At 35.7% G+C, this 19,679-nt stretch overlaps 1 protein-coding gene and 1 long non-coding RNA gene across 2 annotated transcripts in view; one reads left to right on the top strand and one right to left on the bottom strand.

Moving 5' to 3' along the window:
- LOC138317343 (uncharacterized) overlaps positions 1-19,679 on the top strand; it is a 471,671-nt gene that overhangs the window by 75,259 nt on the left and 376,733 nt on the right. The gene's annotated exons all lie outside the window — the stretch shown is intronic.
- Positions 1-19,679, bottom strand: part of LOC138317341 (uncharacterized) — an 82,184-nt gene that overhangs the window by 55,422 nt on the left and 7,083 nt on the right. The window contains exon 2 of the long non-coding RNA XR_011207758.1: positions 11,041-11,102. This is a non-coding gene — a long non-coding RNA (uncharacterized lncRNA). The remainder of the gene's footprint in view (positions 1-11,040; positions 11,103-19,679) is intronic.

The raw sequence follows: 19,679 nt of genomic DNA, 5'->3' as shown, positions 1-19,679 counted from the left end.
GCTGAGGTAAGCACTTCAGTCTAATGTATACACATGTACGTCTAGTCACCTTATCAAATAAATGTCTGGTTAACTTATGCCAGATCTCTAGTTTAACTATGCCATGTCCAATCAATTTATGCAAAGATTCTAACTTATGCCATGTATTAAGTCAATTTATGCTGAGGTAAGCACTTCAGTCTAATGTATACACATGTACGTCTAGTCACCTTATCAAATAAATGTCTGGTTAACTTATGCCAGATCTCTAGTTTAACTATGCCATGTCCAATCAATTTATGCAAAGATTCTAACTTATGCCATGTATTAAGTCAATTTATGCTGAGGTAAGCACTTCAGTCTAATGTATACACATGTACGTCTAGTCACCTTATCAAATAAATGTCTGGTTAACTTATGCCAGATCTCTAGTTTAACTATGCCATGTCCCCAATCATTTTATGCCAGATCTCAAGTCAATTTATGCCAAGCTTCTAGATAACCTATGCAATAACTCCTAGTCATTTTATGGTCTCTTGTCAACTTATGCCCAATCTCTAGTCAATATATGCATGCACTCTTAATACTATGCCAAGATTTTAGTCAACTTATGCCAGGTTTTTATATGTATTTGATACCATGTTTTAGTCAACTCTTCGGTTATTAGTCTATATGTGCCAGATTTCTATCCAGTTGGTATAGCTTTCCAGACAATCTCTGCATGCATAAAATGTCTTATCAACATTTCCATGAAGTGGCCATTATGTCTAGTTCTGTTATGCAAGGTACCTAATGTTTGATCAACCATGATTTCAGATGACCTTTGAACTGAAGAAATGACCTGACTGCAGTCTCAGTTGACCTTATGTTCTATATTAACCAAACTGACCTTAGCTGACCTCTATGACCTGTAGAAATTTCTAAACTGACCTTTGCCCTGTAGAATAAACCAGAGAGTATCCCCAGTTGACCTTTCTGCAAAGACAACTTGATTATGATGGCCTCTGCTGACCTTTGACCAACAGAAAGGACCAGACATTATCCCTAGTTGACCTCTGTCTAACAGACAACTAGATTATAGCCTCAACTGACCTTTGTCCACTAGGGAAGACTAGACTTGACCAGGACATTGACCAAGGTTGACCTAATTAAATAATGTTCAGAGGAAAGCAGTTGATCGATAAACATCAAGCTGGCAAGAGAACTAGGTCTCTGTGGTAGTGTAGTTAGGCTCAATCCATCAGTTGCTTTCCTAGCATCATAACTGAAGCCTCACCAGCTGTCAAAGCTTTCGCTCCCCTAAAACTGCTTCCAGTTGCTGACACAGGTCTTATTAGTTCTAAGACACCCTATAGCCCCTTCAGCCCCTTTTGTAGCCCTACCAACCATACGACCCAGGTTTTATTGAGGCAGTGCCCCTTACTTTTGCAAGTTAAAGCAGTCTGTGGTATCCCCCCCCCTCCTTGAATACTTTACATCGGTGCACCTATTATCATCATTATGTATGCATCAGATAACTCTAAAACAGATACAGTACCAACCTCACTACATATATAAACAGGCTGTTAATCAATAAATTTATGGATTATCAATTGTGAACTTTTGGTATTTTTTGAGCCATTAACAGCTTGGGAGGGGGGGGGGGGGAGTGGTACTGGTTCTTATATAATTCATATAGCTTTATAAATGCCATCAAAATATATGTATTTGTAAATCTTTTCAGTCAGTTATCTCCCTGGACACAATTACATATTCAATGATCCCTATTCACATTGACTTATAAGCTGAAGTTTAATGTCAAAATTTATGTGAAACCAGCTTACGTTTCATATTACAAGATGTGAAATTCCAAGCTTTTTATAAGTGGACTCTGGCCTAGTGACCTCAGCCAGGATTGACAGGAGAACAGGCATGGCTTCATCAATATGTTGGTAATTGTTGAGCGATTGCTTTACACAGGCCTGACTAATGAGTAGTAATAAGGTCCATTACTCCACATACGCCACCACGATCTGACCCAATCTCTCCACAGCTGTCGCCCAGACTAAAATGGCAAAGGCCTCAATATACTCAGATAGGAAAAGAAAAAGTACCTCATGCTTGAAAACAGCAATAGCGTTTTTTTTTAGTAAAATTATTCCTGTCAAAATTGTGTTTCAGCCACAGTTCCACCCACACCACTTCTATTTTATTCTTTTTATTATTCCTTATTTGAATTTTCTTGGCTTGCTAAAAAAAAATATGATAAAAATGTCCCAAGATTTTTTTCTTATTTCTCACTTGATTCCTAGACAGCTGACAATACTATATACATTGGATGAATATCTAACACTCCTTCCCTCAATTTTTTTGAAAAAAATATCACTTCAGATACAAAGGAATGAAGTCCTTGAAATCCAAGAGGACTACACAATAGCAAAGAAAGAAAGCACTTTCTCTATCAATAGTGCAGACTCTATTTTATGGTCTAGAGGGCTACCCGTCCAATTGTAGCAGAACGTAGCCATCTTTTTCATCAGGCCAATTTCATGTGTCAATTTATCAATTACACTATTCGGCACTGGCAGGCAGTAATGTATCACAAAACGTTCATTACGCTGTTCGAGGCTCCAATACAATCGCTGCTGCCACACGGGACTGGCCTACACACCATCTCCACGACAACAACAAACACTTTAAGTTATAAATAGCACTGATGTCATTCTATGAAAAGTGGTGCCGGTTTCCCATTGCCTATCAATAAAGTACGCAGCAGTTCGGGAGGGATAGTTCAGGGATCATATCCGATTCCTCACCAATAAACACGTCAAAATAACCACGAGCTTTGTTATTTAGAACTCGGCGTGACTCCTAATTATCACTTCCTGCTAAATGTTCTTCAATGAACATTTTGTAACAGGAACTGCAAGTTAAAACTGACGATAAAATATAGTAAAAAAAAATAAATAAATACAAAAAAATGAAAAATAAATTCAATAAATTCAGGAAAAATATAACTTATTTTTGCAAAATCTCTGGTGTTTGACATTGTGCACAAGGGAACTTTATTCCAGAGTTCTAAACTAACTTATCTTCTGCCCTACATAAAACAACTAGAAACTGCCAAAGCTTTTAAATGTATGAATTACAAACACCATTTTTCTGTATTTTGACACCTACTAAGCAAGCAATTTCAATTATAAATTATTCAGAAATCGATTCTGTCTGGCCTGCAGACTCGATCAGCCGATAGACCATATATTGTATCTACAATCTGCTGATACTACAGAACGTCAGGTAGCTCACAGGTAAACCTTAGCAACACAGCCATGGCCATTGGCTGGGACACTGTCTAGGTCATAGCCAGATGTGTGAGTAAGTCGGCCCAACATTTGATAGCTTTTTAATTCATCATCAATTGACGTCTAGAGTCTGAATCTCAATCTCTCACAACAATGGTATACATTTTTTAACTTTTAAATTTGATATTTTATTTCTAAATGTTTTAAAAACAAATTTAAGGTTATTTTTGAAGGTGGCATTTTTTATCAAGAATGCCACAGAAGTGACTGCTAACTACAACTTTAGTTTTTCCATTAAAAAATAATTTATCTGTGTCCTTGACTTTTCAACCTTAAAAGTAATCCCATGCAAGAACAAGAACATGACTCTGATTGGCCAAAGAGAATGGGCTACTGTGACCAAATGGCCAATATGTGTAAATGTATTACCACAAGCCCTCAAACTCAGCATCACAGCTTTATTTCCATGTGGGGCAGTTGCCAGAGACTGCAATGACTGCTGGTTGGTGGTTTTGTCTCCGGGTATCCTATCTTAACTGTCATGCCCCTAAATGTCCCAGACTGTTCATAGGATGTTAAACTAATAAAATAATGTCTAAATGAAACTTGTATTTGCTGGGAGGAAACATCTGTAGAAATGCTCTGACCGATGACAGTGATAGCTACATGTTGGTAGATTTTTCCAGGTGACAATTCCAAATACTTTATGACGTTTTCTTCTCAGCAAATCAAAAAGACATTTACTTCCATGTCTGGGTTGCAATGAGTCTCGGTAGTGAAATCATGTTTAAAATTACTATGGTTGTCAAATAGTGATGTATGTATGCCCCGGGGGTTTGGGGGTATAGGCAACAAAGTCTGATTGGACGACGGCATTCCACAGGTATTGATTAAGTTACCTGTTCATAAATACAATTATATAGCCAAATAAATTCATCAATACAGATACGTGCTACACATAATACTCAACAAGTAAGGAAGAGATAATCTGATACGACCCAATCGATATGTCTGCACCAGCAAATTTAGCTTCATCAATCGCATAAAATCAATCACCGTGAATGACAATATGTTACCAAGAACAGCGCTTTACTTTTGTAAATTTTACGTCAAAATGTTTCCGTTTTGCACGGATTCCGTCAGATTTGGTGAGTGAAGGTGGTAGTGGCTGTATACCTTGAATCAATTAAGTGGTGAAGCAGGGCTATACAGCAGGCTGCAGATCACCATAAAATGCTTTATTGGTTAGAATCTGACATTAACAGGAAAGGTTTATAGGTAGATCAGGTAGATGCTTCGTCTCATTGACCAGTCCGACATCCTAATCTCTAGTTAATGGTCCAAACGTGTCACTGTGATATTATAACAGGAGGCCCAATAAAATACCACACAGCCTCCGAGGTAGGGAACTAAGTTGCTAGATAAAGCCTCAGAGGTCTGAAACGACAGGACCAAATAAAGCCTAAGGGCTCAAAGACTGACCACAAGGCCAGATAAAGCCTAAGGGCTCAAAGACTGACCACAAGGCCAGATAAAGCCTTATGGCTCCAAGACTGACCACAGATACAGAAAAAAGTCTTGAACACAACTCTTAGGGCTCCATTAAGGCAGAAAACGACAGTGCAAGAATTCTGTATCTCGCTTACACTGGAAAAATAACACCCAGTTTTTCAGTGTCCAAGGAAACTTTAATACAGAGCTATATATTTATCTCTCATTTTCATTTATGCTTGCTAAAAAACTTCTGGATTTGTTAAATTTTGATCAAGAAGTATGCATGTAATGTACTGTCATTCAGTGATGTTTTTCATAGTTTTTAAATGAAGTGGCTGTTGACTGTAGATATGATTTGAAATGATCATACAGTTGGGTTTTAAATACGGCCGTGGTATAGCATGTAAAAGAACAATCGCGTAGGACGCGGGGTGTTTGGCCATTGCCTGACTAACACACTCTTGAGAGTACGGCGGCCATCACAACCCGTTATAAAGGTATGAAAGGCAGAAAACTTCTCTCCCAATTATATCCATATGTCAGACCAATATTTACAAGACCATTGACAAGAAGATTGAAATGAATCCTGTAATAAAACAGCCAGCCCTCGAGAGTGGTTCATGCAGACATTTATTACTGTGGTCGTGATTGAGTTTCTAAAATGATTTTTGAAAGATGTTTTTTTCGTAATGATGACAGAAGTAACATTTGGCTTGGCATTCATTCACAGAAAGGCTTATTGAGACTTATTGACCTTATTGCTATATAATGCATTATGCATTTTTTTCCCTTCTGTTCCGGATTTTTTTTTTTTAATAGATGTTGAGTGACGGCAGGGCTTCCATGTCAGTATGAGATTTTACCCTGGTCGAAAGTTCAGGGATTCGAACAAAGGTTAGTTAACAGTCATATTTGATTGTAGCTTTTGTAGACACATAAAAAAATCGTTGGTCTCTAAAATGATACCCCAGAGGGAAATAAAAACATAATGAAGAAATAAAAAAAAAAAATATTGTCATCCAAAATAAATCATATGTTGTACTACTTCTCGGAGTTGGTCGTTGCGTTAGAAAGATATAAATGGACAGTTCCTTCCAATATCACACTGTGACATTGACAAAATTGGCTGTTACCATTACAAATCTTCAGTCATTTTTTGCTGTGTCCATCCGTTCTTCTGGCCAGACAGGGTGAACATGACTCTCGTTCGTAATCCCCTGGGGAGCTCGGCATCGTGGCCACAACGGCCTCACAAGATCAGAGATAGACTCGCATATCAGCTGGCCTCAACGGCCAATAATACGCCGACCAATCACCACGACCAAGGATGGAGGGAGGGTCGAAGGGAGAAGAGGGGTCTAGACGCCATATTGATTAATTATAGATTGTGTATGCGAGCGGACAGCTAAGCCACGAGGTGACGAATGTATACTGTAATTCACTCGCCTATCCCTGTCTTTTATACAGTTTTATTCACAAGACTAATTCATCAGCATTTTAATGATCTTCCATCGACGCCCTGTTTGAAGACACCTCTCATAGCAAGTTTGCTAGTGTTTTAAGTCCTATTATAATCTTAAGCTACGGCAGATATTGGTGGTTAGAGGAAATACGAGTTCCTACAAAAATTCTTAATGACCGTTGGTCAGTACTTTGATCCTAAAGATGCACTTGGCTGGTGGTAAAATGTCAAACCTCTTGACCACTCAGCTACTGTGACTATAAGACAAATCATCAGTGGTAGCATATCAAAAAGTTTAAACACTTCAAATAGGTGAAATAGAAATTTTAAGTGAAAACTTAACATGCTTCTTTTCATATCTTCATTGGAACGTCCTTTGTGGAACAGAGACCAGTTTTCATAAAATGAAAGTTGTTTAATAGTAACTTGGTACAGATCGCATATGAAATCATTTAGTTATATATTAGAATGTGATATTTATTGTCTCAAATTTTTTAGATTAGCATTGATGGCAGCACTCTCATATTGTGAGACTTTCATAAAATGAAAGTTGTTTAATAGTAACTTGGTACAGATCGCATATGAAATCATTTAATTATATATTAGAATGTGATATTTATAGAATGTGATATTTATTGTCTCAATTTTTTTTAGATAAGTATTGATGGCAGCACTCTCATATTGTGAGACTTTGTAGAAAAGACAAGCAAATTGTAAGTTTTCCTTCCAAAATTCCTTAGAAAAAATGTACTTTAAAATGATTCAGAAAGAAAAGAATAAATAATATGGCATTAATTCAAAAGTTTATATGGTACAAAAAGTTTAAATTCTTTCTTGTTTGGCTACTAGCCTTTATGACATTAAATCTTGGTTTAAAACATTTGAGCAGAGATTGAGCAGAGATTAATTTATTTCTACTTTAATCCGTTTATTTTAAGGTGCAAGCTGTCTGTGATTTGGAAAGCTCTTTTCATTCATAAAACTAAAACAGATTAAAAGAACAAACTTAAACTTATAGGACATGGCTAACCCACATGCTTCTTAATGAACGTAAAAGCTGAAAAACTTAGCCATTTGGCCCATGTTATACGAGTAATATTAATTTACATTAACCAGAGCACTCCTACATTTATTAAGATGAAATATTATACACAATTAATAGCTTCAGTTTAATATAATAGTATAAAGCTTTAATCAACAGTTGTCTCTCTTTTATCAACTCTTCCTTAATGAAAATTTAGTATATTTAGCCATCGAGACCTTTATGAAGGTCAAGGTCATTCATCTGAACAACCTTAATTATTGTCTTTCATCCTTCTATATTACAATATCAAGGTCACTAAACCTCCTTTCTAATAAGGAAACGTAATCAAAAATTTTAGCCTATACAATTGACCTTGGATGACGGTTAAGGTCATGTGATTTGATCCTCGATACCTTTTCACTAAGTAGTATGCAATAGGTCAAAACTGCAACTTTTCATAATTGAGAAATCAAAACCATATGATTTCAGAGATAACAAATAATGATTAACAGTAAAAAAGACATTGTCTTGGGCGACGACAAAAAATATTAATATATTTTCCCTATATAAACACGGTGTTAACATTGCAATGTGCAACAATGGGACTAATTCACGAACTATGCGATACCCGTTAACGTTTATGCAGGACTATTGTTTCTATTGGTGATGGAACGATGTCAAAAGATGATATCCCATGCTAACATCATTTCAGCAGTGAGATTACAAATATTTATGTTACATCACCACTGGAGATAATAGTACCGTACAAAAGTTATCGGCATTCGGGTGTCGTGGTACATGAATTATTCCCATTGCAATAAGCAGAATGTTTATCCAGAAAACTGTTAATATACAGTATTACATTAGGGACATCGTCTGGACAGCATTATGCATTACGATCGTGATAAAAAGAGTTATCTATAATATAAACATGGCATACTGAGTAAGGTAGACAAACTCATTAATCACGCTCGACTGATTTTAACATAAATATGCACAGAACACCGAATGTGCCAGACTAGTTTGTGGTAATATGCAGCATAATTCAGTCGGTGATAACAGATGAGACAAATGGTAATGAAATATCATATGTCTGCAGTATTTTCATATAATGAAACAAATTGTATAATGTCTTGCTAGAAATTAATAACTTGTAATTTTATCTTATTAACTATGATTCATAATTTAATGTTTAATATCAGATTAAGATTTAACCAAATCAATATAATATGCAAATAATTGAATATGTTGATTTTTTTTTTATCATAAAATCATGTGTTTTTTAATTAGTTCATTAGCAAAGATAAAATATAGAATTTTTGTCTTTTTACCTAACAATTTTTACCGCTGAATGCGGTTCTTCTTATCTTATCAGACCATTAGGAAAATGACTAATGTTGATGAATATTATTTATATTTTTTGAAGGTCAAAACACACGGCCCAAGTCCAATCAATATTCCATGAGAAATTAAAAAAACAAAACTATATAGTTTTTAAAGTTGACTGGTAGTCAGGGGACCAGACTAATTGTTAGTTCTAATGGTACGTTGATAAAACCCAAAAGGAGTTTTTGATGTAAATATCGGCCTGATGAATATTCAACACGCTCCTTTGGCTGCTTTCACAAAATAAACTTTGTCTCTCTTTCTACATCTGTGGGACGAGGTATTTTTTTCTCATAAAAGACACTTTTGTATCCACCATGAATTTGTACCGTTGCTGTTAGGTCAGTTATAACCATGGTAAAGTAAAGAAGGCCAACGTTTTAGCCGACAGCAAAAGTTAGAACATGTATATAATAAAGTTGTGAATACGATGAACTGTGCTTCACAATGATACAGTTGTCTGTGTAAGTACGGCTGACCTTTTCTGGTGTAGACAAGGGGATTAATGAAGAGCTCTATCAAGGGGAGGTAATACACACAAGTCCTCTACTGATGTTTAAATTAAGCAGCAGACATCCAAGTATCATTCCTCGGGGATTGAGGTCTGTGTTCCTTTGGAGAATGATATGTATCAAAGGAAATCTCCCCTACTGAGAATCTTGTCTGAGATCTAAGGAGACCTAAGATACTTCGGTCCACTTTTCATTTTCTGGTTTTTCTTTTGTGTACAAATCACGATACAAAATCGAACCCCTTTAAATGATGATATTTTGAACTAAATTAAGACTTAGCTTTGTATCAACCAAAAGTTCAGGGGTTTAACCAAAAGATTTTTCTTTTCTTTTTTTTTTTTTTTTTTTTTTTGGGGGGGGGGGGGGGGGGGGGGGGGGGGGGGAGGGGGGGGAGGCTAATCAGTTTAATTTTTTATAAGCATTAATTTCAGTTGTGACAGGGACTTTACATTGGTGTCTGTACTTCATCAGAGTGACTAGGTTTACTTATATTTGTATAATGTCATGTCAGCACTTTGTAATTTCTGACAGGCCAAGCCAACCATTTGTTAGTTAAACATGCTTATCATACATTCTATGTCAAATTTTAAATTCAGATTATCAGAAAATCCAAAATGATTGCAAATGTTTTTCATTTTCCTGTTAATTAATTGGAGTAAATCAGACATTTGACGCTTTCAGTGTTTGTGGTTTTCTTAAAAAATTCTGTTTTGGTGACAAAGATTGTATTTGTAACACCAGAAACACTAATTTGACATGGCCCTATTACAGTTCATGCTTGTGTATGACCCAGGTATCAGATCAAATACACCATATGCTTTTAATTTCATTAGGTTTTTAATGCGTCTGTTGAAAATCCTAAATCTCCATAAACATTCAGATTAACGTTAAGGCATACAATGACATGGCATGGTCAGATTAACATCACTGCATTTCTAAAAAAAAATATTTGAGCCAAATCCTTCCTTTAAGTTATGTATCTATGCAAAAAATATTTTCTGTATCAAAATTGTTTAAGTTCAAAATGTGAAGTATCTTAACTACCAAAATAAATCCTTTAACACTAAGCTCCATTTTTATGGTCATTTCTGAAAAACAAGTTTCGTTGTTACTAAAGAATAATTAGACGAAAACAAATTTTTGTAAACAAAGTTTTCACGAATTTATATAATCTTTACAATTCAATATTAGACATCAATGGAAAACTTTTCTTTTATTTTTTCCACTTTTATATCTGAAAAGAAAAGAAATCTACGGAGCTTATTTCAATCGATGGTTTCTGTTGAAAGTTAACAAGACAATCTGGGCTTCAATCCATATCCTGACCCCATGCAGACACCCTATGTATTATTTTTCTATTTCTGAATAATTCATGTCGAATATTGCTATATGTGTATATTGGATATTCATGTTGTCTGCAAACAATAATGTCACATTTCAGTAAAATAAACATGACTTGTATATTTTATCCTCAATTTCAAACTGTCAGCTACGACCTGTCAGTTATTAATAGACATTCCGCATTTCTTACATAAAGAAATGTTTTGTTCTTCTTTAAATCTAGTCTCTTAGATGATTTTTTCAAATTTTTCAAATTTTAATTTTAGATTTTTAAAAGTATGTGGCACAGTGGTTGGTCGAATAGTTTTAGAAAGGTGTTTGAAATTTCACAACCCCCTATCTATTTTTGAGTCATTTTTTTTTTTTTGTATATACATAAGTGCAGAAGTTGCCTTAACACTAAGTACATTACTTACAAGATAGAATATAAACCAATATAAAAATATACATTATCATCAAAAGCAAACCACTGTAAGAGGTAAGTAAGAATGGAAAGTTATCCTAAAGAAAGAAAGAAAGAAAGAAAGAAAGAAGAAAAGAAAGAAAGAAAGATTAACTTACATTGCTGTCCTGCTCATCTGGTCACCCGAGCGTAGAATCCAATGCAACAGTCCAGGCTAGTTCTGAAAAAACATATATTGAAAGTTTAAATGTCAGATATGGAAACAGTCAAGTTAGTAACAAGACATCAAACATATGTTACATACATGTACCTTCTATGATCACACGCTGTTTTTCACCTAATTTTTTTTTTTTTATTTTCTCACATAAAGTTTCATTTTGGTAAATCTATTCTCAATGCTAGAATGGTCATACCTTCTTCAACTTTCTTACCAAATCACCCTTGGTGATTCTTCAGACTAGCCTCTCATACTTGATCAATTGATGGGTCAGTACCAATTGGCAATGTTTCCAATTCAATTTTGTCGGTATTTTTCAATACCAGTTAGACGGAGTGTCGATGATTACCATTAAGGCATTTTATTTGACTGGTAAAATGATTAGGTTCAATCCGGAGACACATATTTTATTTTTATTGTGTACTTTTTGTTCTGCTGAAGATTAAATTTTTTTGTTTCCGACTCGACAATGGACCCAGGAGATAGATGGAATTATAGCACTGCTCTGTCATATAGATTGCATGCAGGCGGCAAAAACGACAAACTCCACAAGGCTCCTATATTGTAGTATTCACCAAAGTGTCCATCTTGTTTTACTATATTTCCGCATTACCAACAAACTGAATTAACAACTCTGTGAAAAAAAACTCTTGATATCTTTTTATGTGCCACAAGGGGGGGCTAGTAGATGTAATTAAAGCTAGTCAGACGGTATGTTATTAAATCGCACGGGAAAAGTCGTTTTATAATCATATTTCTGGAAGTACTCAATACTTATAAAATTGACCATATCAATGATTGCTTTGTAAGCTAATGAAATTATTGTATACACGCCATATAATTTTTTGTGTAAATCACGCACGACTAGATTTGCCTTGCCACGCTATAAACGGCACATTTGTCTTTAATCTCCGTATTCTGTCTGTCCTATTGCACGTCCTTACATTCTACAGACGGTGATAAAAATTTACTGCGCTACGTTGTTTTCACTCCAACCAGATTTGTCTCCCCTTGATAAACATCTGTCTATAACCAAAAAGAACAAGAGCCCTGATAAGGCCAGCCACATAAAAATGCCCAGGAGAGCTCGACTCCGGTATAAATGTCTTTTGGTACCGAGGGCTGGACTCACTGCCAAAGTTGTCTGAGCTTTCTCGGACCGCTCCTGGAGGATGGCCGGGAGCAGTGAAAAAGCATGCATCAAGTCCTAGACTCTATTGGTTACATGTCAGATATGGCTAGTTCTTCAATTCTTCGTTGAGATATTGTTTTTTCCTCCTTGAAGCCAAACACTACTGATACATTTTTTCTTTCAATTCTCATTCTGACATGAAAAGAATGTCTTTTCCTCCCTTTCCCTGTAGCGATTTCTAGAACAATCGTTTAATCACACTTTTTTTTTAAAAAAACCCAGAACACATGTCCTTGAATGAATCAATCAATTCCTTTGAAATTCTATTACCAAATACAATAAAACCTGCCTTAGTGACCACCTCTGTATAAAGACCACCTGTTTAAGAAGACCACTTTTCCAGGGACCAAAATGGCCAATTTGAACACAATTTACCCAGTGTATAGAGATTTCTAAAATAAAAACGAACAGAAAGAAGAAGAAAAGAAGAAGAAAAAAAATGAAAAAAAAAATGTATGTGAATAGCTTTCAATTGTCTAGAATGTTAATGACAGGGTTACAGGTAAAAAGTACTTTTCCAATCGGGTTAATTGATACCAATTATTCACCAAATAACTCCATTTCTTGATGTACAACGATTTTTCAGATTTAAGCTAAGCGTCACAGCAGAGCAACAAATTATCTGACGGGTGTAATTTATGCCATCCTATTCAAGCTAACCTAAATACGACTCGACTAGATGTTACAAGGAGTCAAATGGACCCATTAAATGATTCAGTCACCAAATCGCTGATAGAGACTGTACGGAGAGAAAAATGATGGTTCTGCTATATTAATGTCACTTCATTTTCCGTAAGACTTAGCTTAATTTGTTCGCAATCAATCAGAAAACAAAACTAATTACACGAAAGGACTTTTTTTCTGCAGAGATGGGCTAGGCGTATAATGGCTGTCCGACCCTACGGACCTCCAGCGATGTACCAGTCTACACATCAGTTCTTCATATATATAACCTGCTATATTACAGATGACAGTACATCAGCAGAGGAAACACTTAATAATAAATTATCTTTCTGCTTTTCTGGTACAATGTCTATTTCAGTAAAGCAGACAAAAGTATGTATGCAGTATTAATGATTACATTTCACATCACTTTACAGAAAAGATTTATAAATTTTCAAAAATCTGGTTGGATTAATTAGCTAGTTAATGGCTCATTTTTCTCAATCAAACTTGCACATATTCAAATTAAATTCAAATTGAAACAATACATGATGCATCTTTTACACGGATTTCAATGTAATTTTGTCCTGATGAAATATCACCCTCTATCATCTGATAATTTCACAATTGCTGAAGAATAACTGGCCTATAGTACACAGGGTACCAGGTTGTATAGTCCCAGTCTTGCAATGTCTGGCAATTTTTGTATCATACTATTCCATCTACAATTAGGTTTTTTTCTCTCTCCAATAGTCAAATGTTTCAATGGAGGATATATACTCGAACGTGAACTGTCATTTGTGATTTCGGGAGAGAGGACTTGGACAACGAGGGGAGCCATAAAATTAAAATAGCTAGGGTTACTCTTCTTGAGAATGAGATTATTCAACTTGTAGTTATTTTTTTGGAGTTGAAAGGCCAGTGTATAAAAGCCTTGGTCTAGTCATCTATTGTACAACCACTTTCCATGTTAAAACCATAACTAAGTATTAAGAAATGTTGCAGAATATCTTAATATGTTTTGAAACCTGCTGAAGTAAGAATTTCAAGCTCTTTTTTAAATGTGATGATTATAGTTTGGCTATTCTCTAGACCCTAATAAAAAAAAAAGAATCCCATCAGATTTGAAGTCAAGGTCATTGTAATTTTATACGCGACTGATTTGTTCCAATAGAGTGAACGTTTGATCTAAGTCTTGTCAAGTGATGACATTTTCAATCTAGCTTTATTCCCAATGCTTTCTTATTTATGTCCCATGGAACCTGTTGAAAGGCCTTGTATTAAAGAATAACACCAATTTCTTTTGGAATTCTTGTACACAATTAGGTGAAATAATTGGACATAGGGAGTCTGGAGCTCCGACATTATCCCGATCAGGCTCCTCAACTTCCTGGAATGCTGTTTGACGTCCTCATCATAATTAGTATATTCGTGCCAAGCTATCATCACGCTACGCTATCAAACATTTCCACGACTTTGATTTTTAGTCCATCGTCTTTGTAACCGATGCAAACACACAGACAATGTAGACTTTCAGCCTATGGTTTTATTACCATGACAACTATATAAAGGACATCAAACATTTTTGTGACCATGACCGACCACAAGCCTAATGAAAGGCACAAACTTGAGTCTGAAACATTTTCTACTATATAGGCCATCAAATGAATGTGACCTAGATTTCACCGTCATTAGGATACCAAACAAAACAGTTCTAATCAAAGGTTTCATTAGGGTTTTTTTCTCTCATAATATGATCAAGCATCTTTGCATGGTCTGATTTCATCTCTGAGAACAACAATGACAATACCTTGCAGTAGAGAGAATACCTTTCAATGTTGTTCAGGGGCAATAACTCTGGTATATAGTATATCATTCAATGTTTTCTGAAAAACCTGAAAACCCAGGTGTAAACAATTATTTACTATGCCTCCATTTTTCTTTACAAAAACAATAATTATACTTACTATTCTTCATAGACTTTAAACCACAAAGTAATTCTACCCAGGACATGAATTGTAAGTTCAAATCTGTTCAAGAAAGTATAGCCACGATTGTAAATGTGTTTATGTTAGAACTTCTATGTGTGTATCTATTGTGACCTATCTGTAGTAAGGCTGATATGGTCCCTAACCCAGTGATACACTGCCCTAGGATTTACCTCCATGTACCAAACAACCATACACCAGAGATAGCACCTCACAAATCACATCATACTCTATTGTCTTGCACACAACCTCACTGGATATTTCCAACATTGAGAACAGACCATTGGGATAACTCAAGTTACTGCCTTTAACTTAAACCGTATTCGACCCAATAAGCGCCCGTGTCCCTATAAGTGCCCTTCCCCCATTTTGAAGCCTTGATTTCTATTGCCCAGGTATAAATAAAGACAAAAACTATACAAAATTGTAAAGGTTTGCAATAACTTCGTCTTATTGGTACCTTTTCATTTTTTAAACGCCCTGGGCGCTTATTAGGTCGAATACGGTAATGATAATAATTAAAACTGAAATACAAATGTATATCATTTGGTTATTGTTTCATGCCGAGCTGTTTTTAACATGCATCAAAAGGCTATAGATCAGGCCTATAATAGCCTATATGGAAATCCATTGATTGGTGGTTGGTGGTTTATCTCCCAGAACTCCCAACGGTTATACTTTCCCCTATATAGTTGTATTTATAACCCTTAATGGTTATGTCCTCAACAATTTAAACTTGGAATGTACTTAAGTTCAGGTGAGCATAGCCTTCAAAATTCAATCAAATGCTAATGTTTCCTTTAACTACAGCCAGTTCGAAGGTTTCTGCCATTACTATGTAAAACTGTAAGATTCTGGACGTGATAAACAAAAAAGCCTATCTTTTCAATCTAAATTGTCTCACAATACCAACATCAAGTGATAAAACTCAGTGAGCCCAGAAATTGCTATTCTTTCTTGGAAATTAATGATCAAAGTCCTATCAAACTGTTAGAGAAGTAATGATTACCAGCTTATACTAGTAATATATATATAAGAGAGATGGTTAAGGCCAATGTTGGACCCCGCTACTTATGTTGTTCATGGAAGAATACTTTCGGCAGATCTTGCGAATGTTTTTGTTATCATTTCTTGACTTTTTAAAAGATTACACCAGAGTTCAAAAATGTTGGACAAAATATGAACGGCAAATACTGAATTGTTCCAAATTAATCAGTGAAGAAATGGCTTACTTAATCATTTTGGCCTGTGTTACCTCCTGAAGTCAAGGCATTTTTACTCCTCAAGGAGATGAGAAAGGGATAGGTCTGTACTGGTGTAGTAGGACTTTTGATGATATAATAGAGGTATGGACCTAGGAATTATTTTGAATGCTGACACCACAAACACCCTCTCATTGTAAAATTGATCTCCAGACGATAAAACTGTCCCATGGGGTGCGTAAATGTCATGAATGGCCCATTAAAAAATCTTACCACATAAAGTTGATCATGTGAACATATTATACTGTTTGACCAGATAGATGAACAGTCTGTTCATGGCGCTCCACACAAGCAGCAGGTGTCTCAGAGGACAGCTCCAAGTTCCAGCCAATAATTGAGAGTGTAAATTAAATTGTCAACAACTTGTTTTGTTGACCTGATGAGGTCGACTGCCAGAGATCAACTATCACTTACGAATGAAGGGATGAAAACCCGACACCAGGGCCCAGTTGTTCAAAGGGTGATTAGATTAATCAAAGTTTAAGGACAACTTTCAAATCAAGACAACATAATTGCTGCTAATATGAATTTACTTACTTGTGGAGTTCAGTAAAGATGTAATCACAAATTTTGCAGTAAATGAGAAATGAAAATTTCAATAATCTTGCTTTGAACAACCGGGCCCTGGTTGAGATCCTAAAGCAGCGCTCATGGATCCACACTCGGGTCACTAACTTAAGAGAAGGCTTTTGAGACGGCGTATATCGACATTACCTGCTGCCGTCCATATTAAATCTGTTTGATTTAACTAAATATTTTGAAATTAAACACCGCCTTAAGCTTCACCAACCTCATGCTAGATCTTTGTACAAGCATTTGCAAAAATATGTTGTAACTGCGGTCTCCCAGAACATTTTACTGTGATAATCATGATCGCAACTGATTCCTTCAAAGAAGATGAACAAAAAAAATATACATTCTGGTGACCTTGAAACCATGCAATAGCAAATCAGGATTGTTTTAGTAAAAATTTATCGGAACATTCTACATAAAGAAGTTGCTTATTAATGTTATAATATTGGAAATTTGTTTCTTTCATATTTATCCAAAAAAAACAAAAAAAAAACAAAATCACCCAGAAAAGATGTTGACCACACATGTACTTTCTTCGTGCTTTTGCACTCTTCATCAAAAGTCTATATCATATATACATAATGAAATCAAGTGAACTTCTGCATATTTAATTTGAGATTTGGCCAGTGACGTGGTCAGAATTTTTTTCCTGAAAAAATTTGATAAAAAACATTTAATGGTCTGAAACAAAGGAACAAAAGGAATTAATCTGGCAGATTGTGTTAGCTTGTGTTGCTAGCGGTGACCATTCCTGTGCCCATTAAGAGCAACTAGACAACAGCTAGCCAGGAAACATGCGTAATTCCCCATTTCGGCTTATTATACAGTAATAAAGCCTTATTACCTAGCCCCGACTTATACCTCACGTGTAAATAATAGCTGTCTACAGCTACTTGGACACAAATAAAAAATTTTGTCGCCAGAAAATGATTTGACAAGTACAATATTCTCCCCCGTGAGGGACTGGTTTGACTGTTGGATGTTCTGCTGAAGGAATCCCCTTGGAGTTTCTGAGGTTCTCTAGCTATGGCCTTAAATCCATATCCCTTTGACATTCAGCAACAAGTTTGTATTTGGATACACAGTCATTTGCGCCAGTGCCTTGCCAACCCAGACGCCAAACAACCAGTTGGCTACAGCAGCGTGGACAACACTTTAGACCAATTAGCAACTTCGTGCTGGCCTCATCTTCACTCTTGCCAATAAAGCCAAAGATCTCATGAGATGATGAACCACACTATTTACGGTTGTGTCATTACAAACGTGAACTGTAGTTAAAATTGCCAGCGAACACACATATTAAACCATTGACATAACTCAAACGTCACATAGTTTTGAGGTAAATCAAAATATATCAATGATGTTGTATCGAAGAATGAAAACCTAGAGAATATTGTAAAGCACACATAACACATAGAAATTAAGGGCTAAAAATACTTAAATTTGTTTCAGCAAAGATAATGTTAGTAGAGACAAATGGTTTGAGTCGCAGAAGATGATGTTTGAGTCACAGAAGATGATGTTTAAGTCACAGAAGATGAAGTTTGAGTCACAAAAGATGATGTTTAAGTCACAGAAGATGAAGTTTGAGTCACAGAAGATAATGTTTGAGTTACAGAAGATGATGTTTGAGTCACAGAAGATGATGTTTGAGTCACAGAAGATGATGTTTGAGTCACAGAAGATGATGTTTGAGTCACAGAAGATGATGTTTGAGTCACAGAAGATGATGTTTGAGTCACAGAAGATGATGTTTGAGTCACAATTTGAGTCACAGAAGATGATGTTTGAGTCACAGAAGATGATGTTTGAGTCACAGAAGATGATGTTTGAGTCACAGAAGATGATGTTTAAGTCACAGAAGATGATGTTTGAGTCACAGAAGATGATGTTTGAGTCACAGAAGATGATGTTTGAGTCACAGAAGATAATGTTTGAAACACAGAAGATATGTTTAAGTCACAGAAGATGAAGTTTGAGTCACAGAAGATGAAGTTTGAGTCATGAAACATGACGTACTATGGAGAAAGGTTTGAGTCAAATGTTTTAGTGTGGCCACATGGTGATAATGACAAAACAGGTAGCTTTTATCTTCTAGACGGCAAGAATCACCATACTTTTCTTTTTGGCAAATGTCTTAGCTTCAGAGTTAAATTATGAGATATTTCGCCAAAATTATGGGATGTTTCAGCTGAATTATGGGATATTTCACACAATGATGTAGTAGTAAGTCTGCCCATGTGTTAACATACAACAACAGAAATCTAATTAGCTCGCCGGTAACGGCTCTAACACTGAGTCGGTCAGTTGGAGCATCTGCTATGGTTTGGCTGACGGATAGGCATAACAGAATAACCGGAGGGAATAAAACCCCCGGAATGGTGCCGTGTGATCAAGGGGAACATCTCTCGTAGGTAATGTCATCAAGCCACATACATTCATAAATTCTACCAATTATTTCAGCACTGCCCAAGGTCAAATCCCCAGAACTCTTGTTGCAACTTAAACTATTTGACGATTGTAACAATGTATAATGATTACCTTTTGTCAAAGAAACATATTGTGTGTGAAATAGACTGTTGTAAATTAAAAACCAGAAAACGCCTTAAATATATAAATACCCCATTTCAACAGGAACCTAGGAAATAACTACCATTTTTTTTAAGGAATCTAAGAAATGTCTTCTGAAAATTGAATAATTTGGAATTTTTTTTCCCATCTTTTAATGTATCACAAATTTGAAGAGCCACCCCTACCCAAATATACATGATGTCAAAAAGTTTTTCTTTGTCTTTCATTCATTCATTCCCCCCCCCCCCCCCCTCATTTTTGAGTAATAGCAGAAAAATGCTACACAAGACTGGGGTTCGAACTCAGGACCTCAGATGACTAATCGAACACT

Source organism: Argopecten irradians, chromosome 3 (genome assembly GCF_041381155.1).
Source record: "Argopecten irradians isolate NY chromosome 3, Ai_NY, whole genome shotgun sequence".
Taxonomy (NCBI): domain Eukaryota; kingdom Metazoa; phylum Mollusca; class Bivalvia; order Pectinida; family Pectinidae; genus Argopecten; species Argopecten irradians.
Note: the sequence above shows the minus strand (reverse complement) of the source record. Positions and strands in the feature narration are given on the sequence as shown.